General features: G+C 41.6%; 1 protein-coding gene across 4 annotated transcripts in view; it reads left to right on the forward strand.

Moving 5' to 3' along the window:
- The first annotated feature begins 637 nt into the window (after positions 1 to 637).
- Positions 638 to 27,717, forward strand: part of IL1RAP (interleukin 1 receptor accessory protein) — a 142,685-nt gene continuing 115,605 nt past the window's right edge. The window contains exon 1 of one of the 4 annotated variants that reach the window (XM_037039364.1): positions 638 to 876. The gene's annotated coding sequence lies outside the window, so the exon portion shown is untranslated. Of the gene's footprint in view, positions 877 to 15,449; positions 15,552 to 27,717 lie in introns of those variants that run through there. The other 3 variants (XM_037039432.1, XM_037039213.1, XM_037039299.1) reach the window with 3 other exon arrangements.

Consider the following 27,717-nt stretch of genomic DNA (forward strand, 5'->3'; position numbering starts at 1 on the left):
ATTCTTTCGAGATCAATTCCTTCCACAATGATTATTTTGTTCATTCATCACTCCACATATGAACCCAGTGCCCGCTTCGTGCCAGGCACTGGGCTAGGCACTGGGGATGTACAACAGCAGATTCAGTCCTGCTGCCTCGACCAGTTTGTTCCTACACTGTCATCGCAGCAGAGCTAAAGCTGCGGACCACCGAGATCAGTCCGTTACTTGCTGTAGCGCTCTGTGCTTGGCACATGGTGGGCACACAAATTCTGTCGCCTAAATTGATGTGCAGCCTTGGTGCAGCATAACTAAGTGCACAGAGCCTAGAAGAAAAGGCCGGGTGGCATCTATCTTGCGCTGTGAGACCACAATCGTTCGGTGAGCCCATGTATGCGTGTACGTGTAGAGTCGGGGGCATATCTTCCCAGAGCCCCTGGCAGAGGACCAAGCTGCAGGACCAACCCTCTCTTTCCCTTGCCCGCTTGAGCCAGCTCAGGAGGTGGCAGGGTGCCAAATGGAACACGGCCGAGCACAGCCTCGCTTCCGCCCGCAGACCCGCCCCACGCGGCTCCTCCTTGCCACTGGCGGGGCCGCCCACGGTGACGCCCCGCGGCCGCAGCTCCGGGAAGCCCAGAGCGCGGGTGGCTGGCGAACTCAGGCGGCGGGTGGAGCCAGAGCCGCTCTGCTGCGGCCAATCGCGCCACGACGGGGGAGGAGCCCCAAAGGGGGAAAAAAGAAAGTGCAGCGGAAAGTAAGAGGCTCATTGGGCGACGACTGTCCGGATCAGGGTCCCTAGGGCTCTGCTTTGACCAGACGCAGGGAAAGAAGCAGCGCTGGGCGAGTCGGCATCCATCCTCGCCGCTTTCGCTGCGCCCACTCTGTCTCCCAAGAAAGGTGAGTCTCGCGCTGTCGATGAGGTCTTGGAGGAATCACCTAGCCACAAAATCTCAGAGTAGAAGGATTCTTACAAAACGACTACTTCAACCCCACCCCTCACCCCCCACCACCGAAAGCAAACTGAGGCACAGAGTAAGGCAGTGCCTCGGGTAGATCACAAAGCTAGTTATTGCTGTGGCCAGGACTCAAAACTGACTGTCCAGAGCCCCGTCTTCGCTTTGCAGGGATTTAAGTCACGCAGTTGTGGGACGGCTGCGGGTTGCTGCACCCTACTTTCAGCCCTTTAAGGTGTCTTTCCTGGTATACCCACACCTTGATTTCCCCAGAGCGCTGCTGTAAGCAGTGAGGATAGAGGAGGGCAGTGTGTCCCTGTCTGTCTAACATCGCCCCTAGCCTGGAGCTGTGACAGCCTTCACTCCCTCCTCCCCTGACCTGCTTTCTCAGAACGATGCTCCTTACGAGGGTGTCTGTCAGACTCGTGGTGGAGTGGGTGGAGAGGTGAGGGACGCCCGGGCGTCTCTGACTCCCTGTGGTCCTCATTTCTCTCTCCAGTGCTGGGAAGAAGCGGAGCTAGTGGTCCTGTGGGGAATAGGATGCCCCTCGTTTAAGAACAGCTGGCTTTATGGGGCCATAGCCCCTCTCACTTTTGAGTACTGAGAGGGAGCGAGGAAGCTGAGTTAAAGAGAAAAAATGTTAGAAACATAAAGGCAAACTTCTGCCGTTTAAGAGCCAGCCCAGCCTTGGTTGTGGAATTGTGAACCACAGCGCCTCTCCGCGCGTTTTGCTGCTCTGCTCCGCAGATCCTCTGGTTAGTTGCCCCGGAGGAGGGGGGTTACCTGGCTTTGACTGTAGCTCTGCGTGCATTAGCTGTGTTAACTTGGGCAAGTGATCCAATCTTCCTGATACTCAGGTTTTGTGTGTGCGTTTTTTGTTTTTTCTTTTTTTTCCCCCAGGCGCAAGACGAAGATTATAGTGGTCACAATGGGTCCTTTGGGTAGTTAGGAGGATTAAACGGGATAATTCAAATAACATGTTTATAGCTCAGTGCCTGGCCTGGCACCTGGAAGTCAGGTTGAGACTGGTGGCAACTGTTATAAATATTGTTATATAATGACCCAGGACACGACGGGTTTTCAGCAAAGCAATTTCATACTACCTTCGAATGACTTAAAAATAATATTTGGAATGTTATGCTGCTTTCTTCTTTGGAGTTTGAACAGCTCTTTTGTAGTGAGTGTTTTTTTGAGTGCTCTCTACATGTGACTTGAATCACGAATGCTTGACTTGGAATATAAAATTAATGTTTCTCAGTGATGCCAATCTGTACTAGTTGTTAGGCCAAGCCCCAGGTTGGTGAAGCTGCTACCTGAGGCATTCTTTGTTAGCAAAGAGGGTCTTGAATTTGATGAGAGGTAAGAAGACAAGAGAAGTTGCAAGTTCCATTCATGTTACAGCCTGTTGTAAGCCTCTTATTCCTTTTGTCTGAAGTTGGACAAGCAACTTTATATTTTTGTTAGCATAGGAAAACAACAACAAAATTCTCATGCATTTATTTCAGATTATTCAGTGATGCTGCTAAATTTACTCCCTTCGGGGCACAAATTTACCTTATTTAAATATACCCAAATATTCCTACACTTGCCTTCTTTTATTATTACAAATGAAATAGTGTCACTCTTATATCCCTACGTGCTCATGACAATTGAGTTTATTCTGATTTGACTTCATACGATGATTTTCTTCACTCCCTTGACTATGCCATAAGCACCAGAATCAAGCATCCAGAATTTATAGAGTTGTGTGTCTGCTTCACAGCCCCTTGCATTTGCAGGTGGCATTGATGAGTGCATGGGATGGGGTGTGATACATGTTGAGGGAAGGCAAGGGCTTGGTGGTCCCCTCTGATAGGTACCTCCCGCACCTAGCATTTGCAGAGAATGGGATCGCTGCTTCTGTCAGCCTGTTCCGTGTGCCTGCATTGTGATGAGCTGGCCAGGATACATCTGAACGTGCGCCTGAGAGACCAGGGGCTTGTGGGGAAAAGGAAAATGTTCAAAGTAAGGTCACAGCAAGGGGACAGAAGGGAGATCAAACACTAACTCCTTTTGGTTCAGGTTCTTTAAAGCAAAGACACCCAGTTACCTTTCTTCCTTATCCAGATTATATGTTACCAAAATTGTACATACAGCTAACATTTTCAAAGTGTGTTCCCTCTATATTACCTTCCTTGTTACTTGCAGTAGCCCTGAGAATTGGAAGGACACAGAAGGCATGTTAATAGTGGAAGGAGCCCACGTTTTGGAGTCATATCAAGTTTTAGTTGTAGTTCCTCTGTAGCTAGAAAACACAGAGCAGTTTATTTTACCATTGGGTATCTGCTTTATTCAGATCTAAAATGGAGGGAAAAAGTTGGCCCCCAGAGACTTGTGAGAGGATTAAAGGAAGTGGAATAGTGTAAAGTACATGTTGTGAGTAGGTGCTCATTAAATGATGTCCCCTCTTAGCTGATCTCAATTTGTTGAGTAGGAAACTGAAATGAAATTCAAACAAATGAGAGGTTACCAAGGGTCATGTGATTATGAAGCTTCAGCCCTGGAAATACAGTTCAAACATGTTGATTTCTAGTGAAAGGCTTTTCTTGTCACACCCTCTCACCTCTCCAGTGAGATCCTTTACTTCAATTGTTAGGTTGACCTTATTTGGCTGGTGGTTGCAGGGTATCCTTTCTGTCCCAAAGAGGACATTTTCTGGCTCAGGGAACAACCCTTAGACATGATCTGTTGAGTTTAGCAGGGCCAACTCTCAGGAGAGGAAGTTTCAAAGCCATTATCTCTAAGGCAACTTTCCTACTTCCCTACGTTTGATGCAATACACCTTTAATTCCTGGAGGTAGGGTCCTGTGAAGACATAAAGTTCAGAATTATGTCACGTTCTCCTTCCTGTTTTGAGTTGTTTCACCCCCCTATTCCATCCTTGTGCTACTTCACAGAGTGGTAAGAAGATTGAGGAACAAACGTCATGAGTGACGGAAGCATTCCTAGCTTTGTCACTTCTTTCGCCGATTTGTGGGTGAAGGTTGAGATATAGAGAGCTATGTGCAGAGGCAGCATTTGCGGGTAAGACCACCACTTGCTGGTGGGGCTGATCATTGGTCTGGAGTTTCGGTCCTCCCTGTGGAAATGGATGGCTGTGGGCTTATGTGGGAAAATGAACAGATCTGTTTCCTGTCCCGGCAATGGGGCAATAAATCCCTTGAGAGTCCTTACAGGCCATCGCGTTTCTCTACTTTGCAGCAAGCAGACAAGCTTGCAAATGCGATTCCATGAGAAATGTTTTATTCCTTTTTGGCATTTGGGAGCAAATTTGCTTTTCCTTAAAGGTAGACAGTTAGCATCAACTTACTGGGCACAGTTATAAAAGCAGAATGTGGTTGAAGGAAGTCAGAGGAGGCAGAAATTTCTTAAAAAGTTATATCCAAGATAACACATAGCTTCATTTGCTATTTAACTTTCTGAGGTTTTTGCTGGTGACACAGATGTAGGATCTGGTGAGTCACTGTCGCCTTGCCCGTGAAATATTAAAGAGAGCCACCTACTGTGCTCTTTGCCCATTTTGGAAGTTGTTCTGTGGGAGAAATAAAAACCCTGAAGAACAGGAAGGTTACAGAACATTTGGTGTCTGATATTTTAGCTACTGTTGCTAAGCTCTTTTTTTTTCTTTTTTGAAAATGACAATGCATGGTTTACACGGATGGGGTCATTAGAGGACCATCTTCTACCTGACTTTATTCTGACTCGCTCTGGCAGCTGTGACAATGTGGACTTTTAGAGTCTGACAGGTACCTGAGGCAAGTTATTATAGAATTGGGATGAACCTCAGTTTCCTAGCTAGGAAACAGGAGCACTGATGCCTGCTTAGAAGCTTCAGTGCCCATGTCAACACCTTATTCATGGGAAGCATTTAATAAACATAAATTCTTTCTTCTGCCATCAATTCCCTTAAGTTATTTGTCAGTTAAATTGTGAAAATCAAAGTTCAATAGCTACTCTTTACTGAACTCTGTCATGCTTTATACTGAGTGTTTATATATATATATATATATATATATATATATATATATATATATATATATCATCTCATTCATTCTTTGCAATAATCCTCTGTACAAGTACTACTTCATTTTAGAGCTCAGAAAGGCCTAAACTTATACAGTGTCTGCGCTTGAACTGAGGACCTGGGTGAGGACTGATGCCCTCCTCCCACCCCCACCCCAATCCTGCCGAAAATGTGAGGGAGCTGGATTAGATCATCTCTAAGGGTCTTCTGCTATGATTTTTGAAAAACATTATTTTTAAAAGATTTCTCTCAAGTCTGAAATTCGATTACCATATCTTTTTGTAAAAATCAAGGCTAAAAGGGGAAAGAAGAATAAAATGAAAATGCCCTTATTGTTTTACCCCAAGAGATCTATTTTCCTGTCAAAAGAGGAGGGCAAGGGAAATCAACATTCATCGGTGCATGCCCTTCTGTCATTTCGTTTAAGCGTAAAGATGACTATATATATATATAGTCTGCCTTTTACACATGAAAGAACTGAAGCTCAGACAGATGTATAGACCTGCCCAAGGTTACCCAGTTGGTAAGAATCAGAACCAGGGTGCTCCTGAGCACAAAGCCTTGGGTCTATTATACCACATTTACTAAACAAAACACCACACAATGTGAGGACTGCCCAACGAGAGTCAGAAATGTCCATTCCTGCATTCTTATGTCACACCCCTCAGCTGCTCTCTCCTTTGCCGCAGTTTCATCCCCAAACATGCTGCTGAAATTCTTTCTTGGTTCTCCCCAGTCCATGGAACCTTACAACATTTTCTATCTCTATTGTAATTTTTTTTCACCAAGGGCCGGTAATATGCTTCTCGCATTCTTCTCTAACTCTCTGATGCTCACCTCAGCCATGGAGGACATGATTTATCCTGCCCCGTACCTACACATAACAGGTACTGGGTGGAATGAATGATGGATTTCTACTATGCCATGTAGGCCCAGTCTTGGCTCTCCAGTTTTCTCATGTCGTTAATTATCTCAAGGCCTGTCTCTATGCACTAATAGTGTAACTTCAATGTCCTTTAATTTTGTGGTCACAAAATTAGAAAAATTATAAGGAGTCACAGACTAACAGGGTTGGACATCACTGCTCAGTGGTGGAAAAAAGACATTTCTTTTCTAATTATAAAGAGAGTTTTGCAAACACAGTGAAGATGACACTGAAATGCATGCTTGCATATATCGACAGAAAGGCCAGTGTCAAGTGTCATAAGTGAATTACCTGGAAGAAAGTAGGAAGTTTCTGGGGAAGTGGAAAACTGCAATGAGGTGTGACCTCAGGATTTCTAAAAGCAGTGAGAAATTCACATCAATCCAGCTCTTATTTGATATAGTTGGACTTGAGGACAGGAGACCATTTATATCTAGTGTATATTCAGGAGATGCCTGTGCTTTCTATCTGTCTAATCATAAGTTCTTATGATTACACTGGCTTCCTTCTTTCTCAATCAATGCGAAAGGCAACAGCAAGGAGGGCCAGTCATTTTATAAATTTTGATACCTGAAAATGTTCTTTTCATAGATAGCACAGTTACTTGAGCCAGTTATGGTCAGATGTTATGGTGACTTACAATTATGACTGTGTGACATCACAGGATTTGGTACAAGACCAAACCTCCCTGGTTTGACTTTGGACAAGTTACTTGGCCAACTCTGCTTTATTCTCACCATCTGTGAAAAAGGGATAATAGAACCATTTTATTATGCTTTTGGTAGGTGTCAGTCATATGCCATAACATTTGTTAAGAGCCTAGTGTACCAGGATATTAACCTTTTTTATGACTAGCAATTGCAGTGATATTCAGCTGCATGCCCAGATCGATACCGAATTAGAAAGTACAAGACCTAGGCCTGGCTGGTGTAGGTCAGTGAGTTGAGTGAGTGCAGGCTGCGAACCAAAGGGTCACTGGTCTGATTCCCAATCAGAACACATGCCTGGGTTTCTGGCCCTGCCCAGTAGGGGGCATGCGAGAGGCAACCACACATTGTTTCCTTCTCTTTTTCCTTCCCTTCCCCTCTTTCTAAAAATAAATAAATAAAATATAAAAGAGAAAAGAAAGTATAAGACCTAGATTCAAATAATTATAGTTTTTGGTTTTGTTTATTTAAAAGTTAAGGCCCTAAAATGTTTGTTATTATATACACACATGCACTCACATATGAATATATACAGGGTCTGGCACAAATAATTCCTCTTTTTATTACAAAATCATAAGCATGTAATTCTGTAACATAACAATATCACACTCAAGCACAACATACAACATTTTAGGTGAAATGTTCACATTAAAACTATGAATTATTATACTCATGTTATTACTCTGCTACCCACACTCAAGCAGGCGTTACTTCTGCCAGACCCTGTATACATATTTTGTGTGTATACGTGTGTGTGTGTAACAACTCTTAGGTAATCAAGACAAATGTTGCTAACATTTTTTATCCTGGTTTGAGAGGCTAAAAATTTGCTATGGCCACAGAGCCAGTAAATAGTGGAGCTGGGACTTGGATAGTAGCTTCCTAACTTCAAGCTTATGGGTTTTTTCCCCTCTTCAGCCGTTCAGTCCATCTGCCCTGGTAGTGGGTCAGTTGCTCTCCTTCTCCAAAAGTCTTTTTTCCCACCTCTAAAATGAAGAATTGAGGTGCTCTCTAAGGTACAGTGTTCTACAAGTCTATGCCTGTGTGGAGTAATGACTTAGGAAAAGCCTGAAAAGCTAAGAGGAGAACCACACTTTTCTCTCTATAGAGACATCTGTATGTTGTGGCATGTGGAGTGTGGTAAGACCCAGAGACCCAGAGGGCCGACAGCCTCCTTGGCCTCAGCGACAGTCACACCTGAGCACTACACTAGGAGTCAGCTCTGTAAAGACACCTTTTGTATCCCTAAGGATTTGATTCTGCCACATTTCCATGACCTGTGGCCCCTCAGGCTCCAGATTTGAAGGGTGGGAGAGAAAATAGATGGCTGGGTAAGGCACATTGACATTCATTGTTTGGGAAGTGAAAAGAGAGGCTTTTTACATAAAGAAAGTTCTGTATCACCATTAATCACCACGCTTTTCTCTAAAGAAATAGATAATATGTTTGGCTTTCACTTTGGTTTTAGCATTATGAGTGCATATTTTCTGTTTTCTTCTTTTGAGCTAATTTAGTGCCTGTAGAAAAAGCTTGGCTCTTGTTGAAATGAATATAGGAATTCTTTAACTTACAGAAGTGATGGACACTTGACAGTGGTAATACACATTACATAACAGTTTTCTGGAAAATCAGATTTCAGTTTTTCAATTTCGGAGAAAGATAATGATGGGGGCTAGGGAGGATAGAGTAGATGGAGACAAGGTGGCTGGCTTTGAAGTCAGAGTTGAGGTTGAATCCTAGATATGGCTTGCTCAGCCTGTCCACACTCAGTTTCCTCCTCTGTGAAAAGGTAATAAGCATGCTTTAAGCCAAGGGTGTCACACTCATTTTCACCGGGGGCCACATCAGCCTTATGGTTGCCTTCAAAGGGCCAAATATAATTTTAGGACTGGATACATGTAACTACTTCTTAACAGTTAAGTGAGAGCTGGGCACTGCTGCTGGGTAGAAACAAGGTGCCAGGCAGACAAAACAAAGTGCGGGGGGGCGGATTTGGCCCGTGGGCCTTGTGTTTGCCACCTATGACTTAAGCTGGGTCCTAGATAGATAGGCATCTATATCTATAGTTATAGCTATCTATATATCTACATCTATTGAAGATCCATCTCTTACAAAGGTTAAGGTTAGGTAAACTATATTAAGTCCCAGCACTTAATAACTGGCACCTAAAAGGCACACAGTAAACATTCCTTCATTGCTCTTTGTTCAGCAGTCTGTTTACCCCAAAGACTTGTGTATTCGATGCAGCTCAGGTGGAGAGGGGGAATATATCCAGTCAGGGTCTGAACCTGTCTAAAGAAATCTTTCCCAGTTTGGCAAATTATGTGGATGACAAGGGGTAGGGAATCAGAGTGATATTTATCTTAAAATATCAGGGAAGCTTTCTTGTGGAGGCAGGAAGTAAACCAGGGGTATGGACCATCTGCATCTAAATCATCTGGATAGTTTGTTAAAGAAGCAGGTATCCAGTGTGTCTCTACACCGTAGTAAACCCTGGATTAGAATTTTATAAACTGAGAGGTAGTATATTGTAGGGCGTCTAGAATGTTTTTATATAGGTGCAGATTCTGGCTTTGTCTGTATAATCCTGGGCCAGTTGTTTAATTTCTCCGTATAAAATGAGATGAACAGGATGCATTAGTCACTGGGTTGTTGTGAGAACTAAGTAAGTGAATACATGTGAAGTGCCCAGACAAGTGACTGGCACAAGTTGCCACATGTTATTTCACTCCATGCATAAGCCAGTCTTTAACATGCCTTCCAAGGTTTCCTATGATGCATTATTTCCTCTGTGTCTCAGTGTCCCTGATAACTACATGGCTGACACCTTCATCTTCTGGATGCCTTTGCTCAGTGTCTTCAGTGCAGGTATTGTGATTGCTCTGTGTAAAACTGCCCCACGCCCTTCCCATCTCCACCCCTGCCGTTCTTGACCTCACTTCCTCTGCTCTACTTTTTGTTTTCAAATAGCGGTTGTCACCTTATTAGCATCCATATACTAATGAATTACTTTGTTTAGCTTGTTGATTGTTTATTTGTTAATTCACTCTGATAGAATGTAAAATCCATAGGGACCTTTGTTTTACTCACTATTGTATGCCAGGTACCTAGAATGTAGAGCCTAGTAAATAGCAATTGCCAAAATCCTGAGTAAATGATGAGTAAATAAATTTATACATGCTAGTATTATATGTTCACAAGGAATAGAACAAAAAAGATGGAACTGGATGAGAAAACAAATTATAATTTACACACAAACATACACATACACATGCATCTATTTGATATAAAATGTTATATATTACATATATAAACACAGATATATACTTAAAAATACATACATATAAGGGAGGAGCCAAAATCCCCCAGAATCTATTTGCAAAGATGTTTATTTATTTTTAATGTTTAAATTTCAGTCATCTTCAAAGTACTCTCCAGTTGATACAATACACCTATTGAGACTTTTTTCTGCTGCTCAAAACAGCTTTTGAACTCATCAATTTTGATGCCTTTGAGTGCTTCTGCCACTTTTTGTTGCCACCTCTTCCACATTGACAAAATACTTTCTTTCATCCAAGTTAACAAAAAAGTTGCTTGGTGAGATTGGGTAAGTGGTGGGGGTGGGGTAAGGCATAGGGTCATGCTATTTTTGGTCAAAAACTGCTGAATACTCAGCACAGCATGGGCAGGCACACTTGTAAATTACTCATCATGAAATGGGCAAATGGGTTGAAAGAGTCTTCAAAAAAATTTACTCGAGCCTAACACAGCCTCTCCCAACACCGCCAGCTGCTCTATTGGCACAGATGGGTTCCTAGAATACTCACCTACTGTTCACCTGCCCTCCAGAATATAATTCCTTTTTTGGGGGGGGTCCTACCCTCATGCATATATATATATATGCATATCTATTTAGAATTATGAATATATATTTAGAATATTGAAATTAAAAATTAGCCCTGGCTGGTGTAGCTCAGTGGATTGAGCTCGGGCCTGCGAACTACTCCATCAAGGTTCGATTCCCAATCAGGGCACATGCCTGGGTTGCAGGCCGGTCCTCAGCAGGGGACTCACGAGAGGCAACCATACATTGATGTTTCTCTCCTTCTCTCCTTCCTTTCCTCTCTAAAGATAAATAAATAAAATCTTAAAAAAATTATATGTGTGTGTATTTATATTTAGAAATTGTTCAAAATTGCCTTGGGAAATTATTGAAGTGATTTCTTGCTGTTAGCATTGCTATAAGGATAGTTTGGAAGAAAGAACAAAAGAAAAATATGTAAAGCATAGCATAGGGAGTATAGTTAATTAATAATTATGTATGGTATTAGATGGGTTCTAGATTTATTGGGGTGATTACTTTGCAAGGTCTATAAATATGTTATCACTATACTGTACACCTGAAACTAATGTAATATTGCATATCAACTGTAATTAAAAAAGAAATTTAAAAAAAATTATTAAAAGAAAAAAATAACAGACAAGCAAGCAGAAGAATTAACAACTGATTTCCGGGTAGGAAACAAGGGGCTGAGACGGGAACAACAAGAACTACAGTGTCGGAAGGACGTGCAGGAGGCACAATTTTGAACAGGGGTGTCAGGGGTAGCACCTGTGTGGAGGTGACATGTCAACTAAGGAAGACGCCTGAGAAGGAACCAGGATGGGTCTGAGGCCACGGCTGAAGTGGCCGGAGCCGGGTGGGAGGGAGAAGGGCTGGGAATGAGGTCCTAAGGTAAGCCAGTTGCTAGAGCAGATTGGCCTTGCAGGCCATGGTAAGGTCTTTGGAATTTAGGCAAAAAGCAGCAGGAATTCACTGAAGAGATGAAAACAGGGTGTGACTAGGTTTGATATATCTGGAGCCTTGAACAAGGAGTGAAGACAAATAGAGGAATTTATGTATAAGATGAGGTGATAAACTACTCTAGTCTCATACAGGTTCCTAAGAATAGTCAAGGAAGAAAATTCAGTTTCATTGTTTCATTCATAGTCTTCCTTTCTCATCAGAATGTCTCACAAAATAGTAAAATGGATAAAACCAGGTTATTTTGCCTTTTCTGAAATGAAATCATTCTTATTTCCAAAGGCACTAAGTAATGGATGGAAATGTATATACTCACTGTTGTTCATTTCATTTCAGCCGGAAATTTTATAGCCCCTGTGTAGGTGTTTTATGCCCCCCAAACATTGGACCTAGAGCTGTTTCCTTGTAAGATTTTAGGTACCGGTTTTGAAATCTGCTGTAGTAAAGAGTGAGCATGTGAAAGGCAGATTTATTTTTACATTAAGTTACATTTCTTCTCTCTGGCTCCACAAGTCTAATTGGAGCCTAACTCATCATAAAGTAAGCTCCATCATGGAGTCTTTACTGATGTTGCATGTGCAGTCACACACACTCAGTATGAGCTAACGATAGTTTGGTAACATGAACCAGGCATCTTTCAAGTATTTTACAAATATTAGGTTGTTAGAACCCCAGAATAATTTTATGAGGCAGGTACTGTTATAATCAACATTTTTTAGGAGAGAAAACTGAGGCCCACGGCCATGGTGTTAGTCAGTGGTAGAGTCAATATTTGAAATTTGGTGATTAAAAAATTACTGATTTTAGAGAGATAGAGGAAGTGGGGGGAGAGAGAGAGAGAGAGAAGGAGAATATTGTCTTGTTGTTCCACTTATTTATGTGTTCTTTGGTTGTTTCTTTTTATTTTTTTTACAAATTAACTTTTTAAAAAAGATTTTATTTATTTATCTTTAGAGGGAAAGGGAAGGAGAAAGGGAGAGAAATATCAATGTATGGTTGCCTCTCATGTGTCCCCTGCTGGGAACTGGCCTGCAACCCAGGCATGTGCCCTGACTGGGAATTGAACCACGATCCTGTGGTTCGCAGGCTCGCACTCAGTCCACTAAGCTACACCAGCCAGAGCCGTAGATTGCTTCTTATATGTGCCCTCACCAGGGATCAAATCCAAAACTTTGGCATATGGGGACAATGCTATAACCACATAAGCTACCAGCTAGGGCTCTTGAACTTTGGCAATTTAAACCAGTATACCATAATGCCTTTTGATGGTAAGAACTGACCCCAAATATTTTACTCATGTTCATTTGTTCCATTTTACGGTGCCTCGTTTAGAGGAATGGTCCCATAAGTGTACTGAATCACTGAATGAATGTATGGCCTATTCTTTCAAATTATATCATTTTATGAGCAGATAGTGGTAAAAATGTGAATCTTACACTGAGGCAACCTGTATAGGGTAATGCCACTTATTACCTCTGGGGTATGGGAAAATTATTTAACACCTCTAAACCTATTTTCTTATCTGTGTCATTGGCATAAGGATGGAACTGCTGTTAGAATTAAGTATGTATGCTTAACACAGTGCCATGACATAATCAGTGCTCAATCCATTGAGCTAACTTTTTATTGTTTTTTGAAATAAAATAACTTCCTCAATTATGCTTACACTTACATGCTCAGGCAGTTTTTCAGTTGTGCTTGTTCTGTAAAAGATCTAATCATATAATCAGATATGTTAATGTTGTTCCAAGATCCATTCCGGCACCTTGCCCTCAACAGGACTTTCCTGTAGGTTGAAGGGCCGACCCTGTAGAACTGACCACCTGTGAGCAAAGCGGCTGGAGGGAGGCCCTGTCTCTCTCTCCCAAGCATCTAACGCACCTGCAGGCCACGCTTCCCGCACTCTCCATCCTTCTTCACTGTGAACTTGGTTTGCTGGAGAGCTATTTTGCATTCCAGGGATAGCCATAGAGCATTCTGGGTGACAAGGGAAAAAGAGTAAAAGACTCAAATTTTTCTCTGGATAACACTTAATGCGGTTAATTCACAGTGCTGACGGGAAGTTTAGGACCTCTCGCTAATCACAAATACCGGTAATGATCCAGTGCTTCATGTGTGCCAGGGGCTGTGTTGAGGGCTTTATTTCCATGATCTCAACCAGTCCTTATAGTGAATCCAGTTTACAACTCTATGTGAATTGTAACATCTAGTTGTAAGCTAAAAATTAAAGAGTACCACATGTGTATTAAGGGGCTATGGTGATAAAATTGAATGTTTCTTAGTGAAGTTTTCCCACATTTTCCTTTCAAAGCAAGCTGTGCATGGTCGCACCACCTTTGGACTCTGCTGAGAACTTCCCTGCAGTGAGGAGACATTTGGCAGAGAACTAAGATAAAGGTTGTGTAGAGAAGGCAAGACACTTCATGCTGGTCAACAGTTTATTTTTACTTAGAAGAAGCTAGTAACAAGGAACTGAGTCCAATTTATTGGCTGTGTGTGTTTGCTTCTTTGTAAGAAACTGATACTGTGCTGGTTTCCAATGCCTCCCCCCTTTTCTTTATGGCATATTTAAAAGGTTTTATTTTTATCCTTCCATGTCGCCAAAGTTTGATGATTTCCTTTGAGGAAAAGTCTACACAACACACACACGCAGACACACACACGAGAACGGTGCCTGAGTTATACAGCTGACATTAAATATGTTTGTTCAATGAAAGCATGACAAAATTTTCAAGAATTTCTCTTTTTTTCCTGAGAAAGGGAGCTGCTGTGAGACTTTGTAAATGCTAAAATTTCAATATGTAAAATTCTTTTAAAATTTTTGTTATAAAATAATTTAAGGAAGAAATTATTCTAAAATGCGTGGCATTACTTAATCTTGATGATTCAGGACAGGTTACTGGAGTGGATTGTAACTCCTTTAGAGCTTATCGAGGTGAGGTCACTTACCCTTATACTAAACGAGCCCAGCCCAGTGTGCTTTTAAATTTGTGTGATCTGATTCACATAAATTTCCTCTCTCTCTTTTCCTGTCTGCTATTTCTTCTTGCTTTCTGCATGTCTTGTTCTTGCAGGGTTCTCTCCATCCCCCATTCAATTAGCTGTTTCTCCTTTACTACTGACTAGGGAGCTGGCAAATGAGGGTTGTTAGAACTATGTGTATGATAAAAATAAACAGTGTTGATTTGGACTAGACAGGCTCTTCTTTAAGGGAAGGGAATGAAAAGGTAAAATGACTCTAGAAATAGTCTGTAAGTGAGGCTACCTCACACATACATACACAGTTGCCCTGGGTCTCAGTTACCTGTGTTATCAAAGAGGGAGAAGTGGCGTGGAGAGTTCATTTACTCTTTTGAACAATAAGCATTTCTGAAAATCCCCGGTAAGCAAGACGCTGGTGAGATAGGGAGATTAAAATACAATCACACAAACACAGCCCCTGAAGAATCAGAATTTATAAATCATTATAAAAGGTAAGATATGCACAGGAGTTTGTAGTGCAACTTATATAATATTGGGAATAGTATAAGAGTATATGGCCAGCAGAAGATACATGATAAAACAATCCAGCGTCTGAAAGGAAGAGACAACTGTCAGTCAGGAAGGGGTTTATGCGGAAATGGGATTTGAAGTGAGTCTTGACATGATGACAGGCTTTAGAGAGAGAGATTAGTGGGGAGCAGTGGTGTATGAGTTCGAGTCAGAGCAGAGGAGCAGGAATAATTGGATTAATGACATGGAATATGGGATTTATCATAGGGATTAGATCTACAGTTGTGAGGGAAGCTTTTGGGACAATTAAAGCCCTATCAAGGAAAGCTGGGAAATCAGATCCAAGTCTAAGGACCCTGAGAAGCAGCAGGTAAAGAAATCTGTGGAAGGCCTTTGCCACTGCATGTGGTAGGCAGACAGGAAGAAAAACTGGGTGTAAAGTGGAAGACAGTAATCTGGAACCCTCTGGGACAAACTGAAACCCTTTCCTGCTCTCACTGTATCTAACCTCCCAATGCACGTACCTAGCAGAAGGAGCCGTGGAGCTTCCCACCTGCCTGGCCTCAGACTTGGGGAAGTTAAGGGGAACTGAAAAAGTGCGGATGTGACTACTGCCCCCGTCTAGGAGGTGAGCCTCCAGATCAGCGCTAACCTGAGTGAGCCGCTAGAAGGACTTCCCTAAGGCAATGGCTGTCCCTTCACTTATCCCATCCATCTGTCAGGCAGATTTCCCTGCAGGCGGTCCTAACCAGGAACCATGCACAAACGGGCATTCTGGAAACCATAATTCCAGTTTAAGTTGACATAGTTAAAAACCATTTCTGGTACCTCAAACATAGGGAACAGTGTGAACACAGAAACTGCAGGAGGGAAACCTATTGCTTTGCTTGGGGAGAGTCCATCTGGACTGGGAGGTGGTATATGATCAATAGGGTCATCGAAAATCAGACTTTTAAAAGGTGAGCTGAGGCTGTATCGCTGAGAAATTTGCACTTAATCCTACAAAGCAAGGAGAAACACTGAATATTCTGAAGCAAGAGAGGCATGACCAGATCTGTGTTTTAGCTCCAGCACTGGAAGTCAAAGCATTGGAATTCAGAAAGGGGACTGGTGGGGCAATTAATGATGGTTCTGTTATAATAATCCAGGCAAGAAAATATGTGTTTCCAGAGCTCTCTTCTGTTCTCAGTGGGGAAGGTGACTCAGATTCATCATAAGACTTGTTCAGGATTATCCAGGGAACCAAGAGTCTTAGTGTGCATTGCAAGCCCAGGTGATTTCACTCAGGGCTAGTGTTGTGACCTATAATATCATTATGCTGTATCTGGATAACTGTTCTTTAAAATTCCCTGATGATTCTGCCTCTACTACATGAAGAGCAGGAGAAAAAGTATATGTAATTGGAACATTAACTGTAATGAAATTGGCTTATGCAACCATGTCAGTGTCACTTTGAGAGGAAGAGTCTTTAAAAATAAGTATTACTTATTTCATTTAGTAAAATAATGGCTTTTGGCTTTCCTGGATAGAAATAGTAGCATCCCCTTATGTTTGTCCAACAATTTGCATACTACTTATCTTTCATTTGCTTTGACAATGACTCTGCAAGGTGAGTTTGGTCTGAGTTCGTGTAAGTGAGAACACTGAAGCTCAGAGGTTGTGACAATCAAGGCACCACTTAGCCTTTAGTGATTCAAGAGCATTCACTGCAGTTTCATATATTCGATAGACACCGTTCTATTGCTTGTCCCTCAATTTCGCTCTACGCACCATTTCCTGATCACCTTCTTGGAACACATAACTGGTTATACTGTGTCCTGTTCTAAATCTGTGCATAGATTTTTTGGACTTCATTACCTTTATGGTTTCTTTCCACCCAGAGAGCTGTTTTCATAACCTAGGTGTTAGTTGTCAAATTTTTCACTCCCTTGCAGGATATTTTACTGCCTTGTACCAAAATACAGGATATTTGGTATACACCAAAGACAGGGTAAAGAGGAAAGCCTTTACAATAGTCTATCAAAGCAGGTGCCTTAATATCCCCAGGGGAGCCACACATCTCTGAATTTGGTCATTCCATAAGTTTTCTCTATCAGCACATACCCCTAAATGTTTAAAAAACACATCTCTGGCTTCCTACCTGTCAAAACACAGCAGAACTCATTCACTTGTCTTGACTTATTTAAAACACATACTTACACCCGGTGCTATATCACCTGAGAGTTCAGCAGCCAACGGCAGGTGAATACCAATGCTGTAAACTTCATTCAGCACACCTCTGTAGTGTTCTGTCCTAGAGGGATCCCTAGGCATATCCAATCGGGGTGACACCCTCAGGCTCTGTGCTTTGGGACGTCTGGGACTGTTGCAGTTATTGATGTAGAGACGAGGCCCAGGAGGAGGCCTATAGAAATCAGGCTTTTCCAGTTGCCGTTTAACGGAGTGCTTGTAGTCGTTCTCTGAGATTGCTGGATCGTTAGGGTCAAAAGGCTAAACCTGGCTTTGCACAGAAGCCGGAGAGGGATGTGCCTTGTTTGGAGCCAGCCAAACCTGTCTGTAACTGGCCTCTGAGTCCCAGTGCGAGAACTTTGTACTGTACGTAGTGTGCTGCCTCTCGTGCTGGTTCTCCCACGTGAGACCTGGCCTCATGTCTCCTGCTTCTTTGTGTTTGTATATAGGGAAAAGCTGAGGAGATGGCTTGACATCTAGTAAGGAAAAAATAGCTAAACAATTCGAGTGCTTACTATGTGTCAGGTCGTTTGTGAAATTATTTCCTATAACCTTCATACCTGTTTCTAGGAGGTACTTTCCTAACCTGCCTGCCAATAAGGAAACTGAATCCCGGAACAGTTACAATGCCTGCACAGCTATGGAGGATTTAAGTCCTGGACTGTGTGACTCAGAAGCCACCTGAAACCTTGCACTTGGCTTCTCGGCACCACGGTTTGCCTTTCATCCCATGGCCCCATCCACTCTGCTGACACATACGTGAGCATCTTGGGAGAGATATTTACTTATTGCACTGATCTGTTTGATAGTTCCCTAGAAACCCAGCCTGAGTGAGCTAGCTCACTAGGCATTGCAACTCTGGCCTCCTATTACTTCCTTTTCTCCTTTTTCAGTTCCTTCCTCCTGTTTTGACAGCATTTTAATTCCCTCAGTATGTTTCTCTGATTTTGAAGTTTGGATGGAAGAGTCAGGGAACAAGGGCTTTCCAAAAGCCGTCGTCTCCCATTTCTGAAAGTGAGGTCTGTGGAGACGCTCTGTCAGATTCCAGAACCACTGAGTGAGAGGCCCAAAGGCATCTGCAGGAGAGACAGGCACTTCTCTGACATGGTGCCAGAAACCCCAACCAGGACAAGTGGGTAGAGATTCCAGGAGATCAGAGTCCAGTTCAACATAATGGGAGACTTATTACAGTGTGGGCCGTAGGAGAACTAAATTGATAATGAGTCCACCGTCACTAGAGGTATTTAAAGAAGGCCTGGACATCCACTTGGCAAAGATGTTACAGGGAGATCCGAACATTGGAAAAAGACGCTTGAATCAAAATGACATCCGAGGGCCTTTCCGGTCTTGAGACTCTGTCTTGAATTCACTTAGAAAGTTCATATTGGGAACAAAGGTTTCTCCTTGTTGTAATTTACACCAACTTGTGATGTAGCCTCCCTCCTCCCCCTGTGCTTCCCCCGTCCGAACAACTACTCGATTTAGGAAGGAACCTTCGGGTGAGGAAGGACGTGGCTCCTTCCCGCTGGCAGCACTCCGGGTCAGAATGGAAGACTTGTGCTGGGCCTGGCACCGATCCGTTCAGCCCTCTTACCAGCCCAGTTGTGGCTGTGACCAGAGCGCGTGGGAGGTGCACATCCACGTAGAGAAACTGTCCACTAGCTGCTAGCTCTGGATTTTTTTACATTACTAATGAGTGCAGTCTTACCCAGGTTAGATAGAGCCCTTGGAGGAATGAAGAGACACCTACAAGTTCCAGCCCAACCAGACAAGCCTCCCTTGAAAAATGTTCCCTCTGCAGTTGGCAGCATAAGAGAAAATGCCGCTGAGAGCAGTTCCTTCTTGCCATTTCAAAGGAGAGCTGCTTGTAAGGCAGGGCGTAAAGAATGCAAAGCTTCTTTTTTCCTATTTTCTTTTTTTAAATTGGCTTAGTACTAATCTGAAAGCTGTGCTGTCCGAAAATGATAATCCCTTGATTTAATGTCAGAATTGAGACGATTCCTTAGTTCTTGGAGGAAGGAGTATTACAATGATAGGAAATGTTCAGTGATTGTTAAGAGCTTTGATTTGAAAGAATGAAAAGAGCGTTACCCAAACGGGCAGCCAGAGCTTGCTGGCCGGTGCTGCAGCTGAGAATGGACAACACTTTTCAATTCAATACAGTGATTTTTCCCCCTCAGGTCTTACAGAGACTTTCCCAATCTCCAGCTCTCTGCAATATAANGAGACGATTCCTTAGTTCTTGGAGGAAGGAGTATTACAATGATAGGAAATGTTCAGTGATTGTTAAGAGCTTTGATTTGAAAGAATGAAAAGAGCGTTACCCAAACGGGCAGCCAGGGCTTGCTGGCCGGTGCCGCAGCTGAGAATGGACAACACTTTTCAATTCAATACAGTGATTTTTCCCCCTCAGGTCTTACAGAGACTTTCCCAATCTCCAGCTCTCTGCAATATAAATGTATTTCAATAGCATCGTATAGCTAAGTATGCTTTGCTCGGATCTGTCATGTTTGGATATGTCAAACTGAGAAGTCATCTTTTACAAGGAAACTTCAGTAACTCACAGCTATCTGATGACAGGTCATCCCCACTGTCTTCAGGAAATAAACATGATAAAAACCTCACAGCTGCAAGAACATGTTTAGGGATCCGGTGTAACACAGCCTGGAGGTAGTTTGGCTAAGATTTTCCCCATACACCATAAATCTTCACAAGGCCGTGGGAAGACAGTGACGGCTGTTGCTTCTCTCGCAGTGTGCTCATTGTTCCTGGGCCCAAGGAGCTGTCTGTGGTTGACACAGGACCATGTCTGTTTAGACAGGACTCTTTCCCCGGGATATAAATGGTGTGTTATTTTTAGGGGATGGTTCTATTTTCTAGCAGTTTTTCAGGTACGGGAGGCAGCTCGAGAGAAAGGCTTGCCCTGGGAATCAAAAGCCATCTTACGTTTTCACAAGTGAGCTACTGACCTCAGAAAAGTCACTTCTCTTGCCAGGGCTTCTGTTTCCCAAATTATGTCCCAAATGACATTATTTGATTTCCAAGGCCCTTTTTGATTTTCTAGAGGTTATCTTGATAAGAAGATAGATAAAGGTGGAGAGAATTAAAAGGCATTCCAGTGGAGGATAGAGCTTAGGAAAATAAGTCTATTTTAAACAGGACTCAGAAAAGCCTCGTTGCAATAAGCCTTCACAACAAGTGTGTGAGACTTTATTTTGCACACTACAAGGTAGTGTTTGGATTTCCCCATATGTCTCCTTTCTGCTTGATAAGACCTAATGAGAACCCTGAATCATAGCCATGAGGACACTTAGAGACCATCGGGTTCAATTCCCTCATTTTCTCCATAATGACCCCCTAGGTCCTTGTTTAGAGTTACACGGACTCTTGAATTCCACTTTCCTGGCTCCGTGTGCAAGTCACTCTGGTATGTATTGCCGATTCAGTTTATTTAGGAGTGATGAGTTCTTAGTAAAACAGGAACCTAAACAACAAAACAAACAAACAAGCAAAATATGACCAAAGACACTCAAATCCAGAACAGGCTGACAGTGACCAGAGGGGAGAGGGGAGAGAATTTCAGGGGAAAGGGGGAAGGACTCACATGAACAAGTATAAAGGACACATGGACAACAACTAAGGGAGGTGGAAATGGGAGGGAGGTGGGGAGTACTGGGGGCAGTGGTCTGGGATGGGAGTAAAACACAGAAAACTGTACTTGAACAATAATTAAATTAAAAAAAAGAATCAGGACAGAGTTTGAAAGTCGACTGATTCTAAATAATAGAATTTGGTGACCAGAAATATATGCCAGCAAGAAGATTTGTTTTCTACATAGATAGTTTACTTCCCCCATGATAATTTTTGGGGGCATGGGTTCCCTTTTGTGGACCTTTGCTCCTGGCCAACAATGTCTTTCTTTCTTGCAGGTTTTAGAAGGTCTACCTTTTCCAAGTGAAACTCTTCCTTGTAACTCACTCTTGGGTCCCTGCCCGGGCCACTCACCTTCACATTTCTGATCACAGTTTCTTAAGGTAAAACCGTAGCTCTCTGAAAATACTCAGCGATAGATGCATTTTAGGTCATAGAGTATTATGGCCTAAATTAAGGTTTCAGGTCCTAATTACTAATTTTGTAATCATGGGGTAGCCACTGACATCATAGCATAAGATTTACTTATCCTAGATTATAGATATGATTATTTCAAACAACCAACTAACCTTGGATCAATCAAGTTGTCTTTGTGCTTTTTTTTTTTTTTTTGGTCTGTTAAGTAAGATGGTTGGCTCATGGCCTTCCTGGGGTCTTTATGATCAAAGATCTTGTTGTAATTGTGTGTGTGTGTGTGTGTGTGTGTGTGTGTGTGTTTCTTTAAGAACACACTTTTCAGCCTTGGCTGGTGTGGCTCAATGGACTGTGTGCTGCCCCGTGAACCACAGGGTCTCTGATTTGATTCCCAGTCAGGGCACATGTCTGGGTTGTAGGCCAGGTCTCCAGTAGGGGGCATACAAGAAGCAACTGTACATTGATGTTTCTCTTTCTGTCTTTTTCCCTCCTTCCCCTTTCTCTAAAAATAACTAACTAACTAACTAAATCTTAAAAACAAAAAAAGAACACACATTTCTCTTTTTCAATTTAATATTTTATTTATTTAGTGTTTAGAGCGGAGAAGGAAGGGGGNTGTGTGTGTGTGTGTGTGTGTTTCTTTAAGAACACACTTTTCAGCCTTGGCTGGTGTGGCTCAATGGACTGAGTGCTGCCCCGTGAACCACAGGGTCTCTGATTTGATTCCCAGTCAGGGCACATGTCTGGGTTGTAGGCCAGGTCTCCAGTAGGGGGCATACAAGAAGCAACTGTACATTGATGTTTCTCTTTCTGTCCTTTTCCCTCCTTCCCCTTTCTCTAAAAATAACTAACTAACTAACTAACTAAATCTTAAAAACAAAAAAAGAACACACATTTCTCTTTTTCAATTTAATATTTTATTTATTTAGTGTTTAGAGAGGAGAAGGAAGGGGGAAGAAGAGGGAGAGAAACATCAGTGTATGTTGCCTCTTGTGCACCCCCTACTGGGGACCTTGCCCACAACCCAGGCATATGCCTTAGACTGGAAATCAAACTGGAGACCCTTTGTTTCATAGGCCAGCACTCAGTCCACTGAGCCACACCAACCGTGGCTAATCTTGCTGTAACTGTTTTAGTAGCGTATACTTCTGAAGTGTATTCCATAGCACACAGCTGTTTCATAAAGAGTATACTGAGAAATTATACTTTTAATTAGTAATTCACGGCCATGATTTTGAACATCTTTTTTTTTCACTGTCCATAATAATTTCCCCAGGACTTACGGAAATGTGTAAGATCCTAACACTAAATGGCCTCAGACGCTGAGATTACTAGGGTTGTTTGCTTTTGTTTTTTTCTAATAGCTCAACTTTTTTACTGCCACATGAACACATCTACTCACAAAAGCCTTTTTCCTTCCATCTGAATTAGCTACTCTTTCTGCTTTGGCTTGAATAAAAATCTGAGGCTTTGTACAATAAGTGACATTGATTCATTATTTTATTTTATTTTATTTTTTAGATTCAGGCAGAACTCATTCTGGTTGCAATTAGACCACTGGTTTGCATAGTTGTTGGCTAGTGGGTGTAGGTTTGCTAGTTGACACTGGCTAATAATTGAATTCCCAACTGCTGAGGGATAACTCGCTGCCTTTTAGTCTATGTGTTGCGCCTTCCTCCTCTGTTAGCTATTAATCTTCGTAGACATTAGAATCATGTTAGGTTATTGCTGTGGTCTTCTGAGTCGATGCTAGGACTCTATGAATTTTTATTAATGCTAAAGGAAAATCACAAACCTTAAGTATGGAAAGAGCAAATTTAAAAAAAAAAACTAAAAATGTCATCAGTGGGAAAATGGTTGAACACATATTGTTGTGACTGGACAACAGAATTGTATTTAGCCATTTAAAAGAATGAAGTCCAAATATGAAACTGATTTAAGAGAGTATGAATAGTATATTGTTACATAAAATAAGCAACTTGTAGACTCACATATGATTCAGTTTTTGTAAAAAAAAAACAATAAAGAAAAGCTTATGTGTGAAAAGATGGAAAAACTCTGAATCTGGTAGTTAGATGTATGTTAGGAGTGGGATCGATAGGTACTTCAAAGAGAGAAGGGGATATAATGTTTTCCCCTCCTAATATAATTTCTTCTTTTTAAAGCTTTTTATTTATTAACTTTTAGAGAGAGAGGAAGGGAGAGAGAGAGAGAGAGAGAGAGAAACATCAATGTGTGGTTGTGGTTGCTTCTCATGCACCCCTGTTGGGGACCTGGCCCACAAGTCAAGCATGTGCCCTGACTGGTAATCAAACTGAGAACCCTTTGGTTTGCAGGCCTGCACTCAATCCACTGAGCTACACAGCCAGGGCTAGTATAATTTCTTTAAAAGGGGATAATAAGATTCTAGGTACTTCCCCCTCATTTTTTATTATCAAAATTTTAAAACATATGGCAATGTTGAAAATATGTTTTAGAGAGTACCCATATCAGTGCTGCCTAGATTCTATTAGCATTGTATAATACTTGCTTTATCACATCTTTATTCATTTATGAATCTATGGGTGATTTTTATGTTTTCCCACATTTTCAGACTTATTTGAAGAAAGAACCTGTAGCCTCTTGCTAAATGAGACACAGCCTGTTGCTAAGAGCCATAGAACCATATTTATAGATGTTGCCGATTTGCAGACACAGAAATAAATACTAATAGAGGATTTGTTAGATACCTGTACCTTAGATATCATAGATATCTCTTTTTCATGTTTGATTTTAGTAATGTTGACAGAGTTGACAATGAACTTAAATTTCCTAGGCATCCTGTGAGTCCCTGTTCCCTGCCACCGTGCATTCACTCTGGACCATGCTTGTCTACGTTCCCCTCGACAGCTTTGCAAACCTTACACACTCTGATGGTCTTCTTCCCAGAATATTACATTACAACATATTTCTGGAAATGACCAGGTTTTGAGAATACATGAGTCTCAATGATCACAAAGCACAATGATTTGTGATTTCTTTGAGCTACTGCTTGATTTTAGGGTTCTGGTTGTCAGATATTGCGAGGAACTTGAGACAAACCATAGGTTGTTTCAGTTTACAATCTCATTTGGAGAAAGTTTATTCAATTGAGGATACACAATGATTTGTAGAAAGGCAACTATATTGAAGAACAATGATTTGGAGTACTTATTATAAATATCAAAATGTGGAATATGAATAGCTTTAGGTCATGACTAAATACTTGGATCTTTTATTCTACATAACTGAAAAGCTGGACTTGCCTCCCATTTTGGTGATCCAGTGTTCTTTTCCCCCTAAAAAAGACCAAATCCTTGTAATATCCCTACTATTTATCCCCTGGCTTATCATTCTGGGCCATGTTCCGTAATTATTTTTCTGCTTCCCTCTATATCACACTCTAGTCTTAAAAGATGTCTTAGTTTCCACCAAATAACTCATGTACTCTTCTGCTTTCAGAACTTTATTCAACTTGTTTTTTCTTCTTATAATTTCAACTCCTCTTTCCTTCCCTTCTTTCTTCTTCACTCTTCCACTCTCATCTATGCTCGCTCTGGCCGCCCCCACCTGTGCACGTGCACACACACACACACACACACACACAAATTTCTACTCATGTAAATGTGACTTCCTCTCTAGATCTACCTGCTGGAGAAATCACTTCTTTCTTAGCATTCCCATAATACGTTGTTTTCACTTTGCCACATAGAATGTTGCTCCTTAATCCATGATGTGCAAAGCAATAGTGAAGTCACCCTCTGGGGTTTGACTGGAAATGCAGACTCTTGAGGCCTGTCCTGGCCTTACTGAATCAAAACCTGCATTTCTCCAAAATCTCAAAATCATCCTTATTTGCATTACTATTTGAGAAGCACTGTCTTAGAAAAGATACCCAAGTTCACCTCTTACTTGACTGCTATTGTATTAGTGGATTNCTATATCACACTCTAGTCTTAAAAGATGTCTTAGTTTCCACCAAATAACTCATGTACTCTTCTGCTTTCAGAACTTTATTCAACTTGTTTTTTCTTCTTATAATTTCAACTCCTCTTTCCTTCCCTTCTTTCTTCTTCACTCTTCCACTCTCATCTATGCTCGCTCTGGCCGCCCCCACCTGTGCATGTGCACACACACACACACACACACAAATTTCTACTCATGTAAATGTGACTTCCTCTCTAGATCTACCAGCTGGAGAAATCACTTCTTTCTTAGCATTCCCATAATACATTGTTTTCGCTTTGCCACATAGAATGTTGCTCCTTAATCCATGATGTGCAAAGCAATAGCGAAGTCACCCTCTGGGGTTTGACTGGAAATGCAGACTCTTGAGTCCTGTCCTGGCCTTACTGAATCAAAACCTGCATTTCTCCAAAATCTCAAAATCATCCTTATTTGCATTACTATTTGAGAAGCACTGTCTTAGAACAGATACCCAAGTTCACCTCTTACTTGACTGCTATTGTATTAGTGGATTCTGATGGAGCATGTCTTATGATCAGGGATTGTCTTCACCTTTCATCTGTGGGTCATGGTGGGTAGATTTGCACACAGCAGGGGCCATTCAGTGTGTGTTTTTGAGTGAAAGCCTGTGCTTTCAATGAGTAAGGGTATGTGAGGGAAATATATGAATGCGCAGTATGTTCATGATTCCTGTCATCAAGAAAGCATTCATATTGTCTCATTTCTGTCATTGCTGTGGTTGGATTTTACAGATTCTGTACAAAAAGACTCCTCACTTTATCAAATCTGTTTTCTCCTCTCACTTTGGCAAGTGCCACAATAAAATGGGGCATCTGAGCTTTCTTTCATTGCAAAAAAGCATATGAGGTCTGCCTAGAAAAAGCACCCCCATTGTTAATATAATGAGAATGGTTTTTATGACATAGATGTAACCTGGTAGCCAAGGAGAGAAGATAGGAATGTGTATGCATGAGACATGATGACTTCACTGTCCTACTCAGTGCGGACAGTTGATGCCATTGAGTGAGCATGGGTACTGCGTGGCAGATGCATTCAAAACGAGCAAGTAGAGCAACAAATTTGCATTAAATTTTGTGTTAAACTTGAACATTACTCTGCAGAAACTGTTTGGATGATTCAGAAGGCTGCTGCTATGGGCAACTGGTGATTGGCAGCTCCATCATGACAGTGTGCCCACTCATGCATCACGACTCCTGCAGAGAGTTTTGGTGAAACATCAAATCACCCAGGTGACTCAGCCCTCCCACAGCCCAGATTTGGTGCACTGCAACTTTTGGCTTTTCCCAAAACTAAAATCACCTTTAAAAGGGAAGAGATTTTTGACCATCAGTGAGATTCAGGAAAATATAATGAGGCAGCTGATGGCAATTAGAAGAATTGTATGAGGTCCCAAGGTATCTACTTTGAAGGGGACTAAGGCATCATTGTCCTGTTTACAATGTTTCTTGTATCTTGTATCTTCTTCAATAAATGTTTCTATTTTTCAAAGTACATGGCTGGATACCTTCTGGACAGACCTCATAGTATTTAAGGCACAGAGAAACATTGTACTGAGATTTCATGAATAAGGTTGTAGTTATACAAAGGGCATCATTGTTTACTTGTTTCAAGAACTGAAAGCCTATTCCCTGGTTGGTGTGCCTCGGTGGATTGAGCACTGGCCTGCAAACCAGAGGGTCACTGGTTCAATTCCCAGCCTGGGGCACATGCCTGGGTTGCAGGCCAGGTCCCCAGTCAGGGGTATGCAGGAGGCAACCACACATTGACGTTTCTCTCCCTTTCTTTCTCCCTCCTCTCCAGTCTCTCTAAAAATAAGTGAATAAAATCTTTAAAAAGAAAAAAAATGAAAGCCTAATCACAAGGTCAGAATTTAATTTTGGTACATCTGATTTCAGGAAAATAATATTGTTTAGTTGATTATATTTGCTTTTAAAAAAACCTGAACAGGGAGAAGCTTTATAATTTCAAAAGGGCTTTTTCAATCTCTCCTTATAAATTTTCTTCAGCTACTTTTCCCGAACATCTTCATTTTTCCCACTTTCCTTGGAATTATTGCATTTGTTATCTGTCACTTCTGTCTTCTTTGCCAATCTCTACATCTTTGTTTTGTAGTTTTCTTATTTATTCCACCCTCTATTTTTATAATTCTGGTGATGTGCATGATCTTTCACAAAAATGCTCAGTGTAATTAGTAAAATTATAGTAAATATAAATATATAAATTAAATATAAAATAAAGAACTAAATTAAAATACATATAATAAAATAAGTAAAATAAAGTGAATATAAGTATCAATAACATAATTATAAATAAAATGAAATAACTCAAGTAATGGAACAGATGATAATTTAACCTATAGAAGAGCAAGCTTAGGCCTCAGGTCAGGATGGAGGTGTAGGTAAACATGGCCCAGCTCCTCATATAAACACAGTAAAAATTACAACTAGACTACAAAACAAGTGTCAACCAGAATAATAAAAAATATGACAACCAAG

This window comes from Sturnira hondurensis, unplaced genomic scaffold (genome assembly GCF_014824575.4).
Source record: "Sturnira hondurensis isolate 20B ecotype Veracruz unplaced genomic scaffold, ASM1482457v3 Scaffold0000396, whole genome shotgun sequence".
NCBI lineage: Eukaryota > Metazoa > Chordata > Mammalia > Chiroptera > Phyllostomidae > Sturnira > Sturnira hondurensis.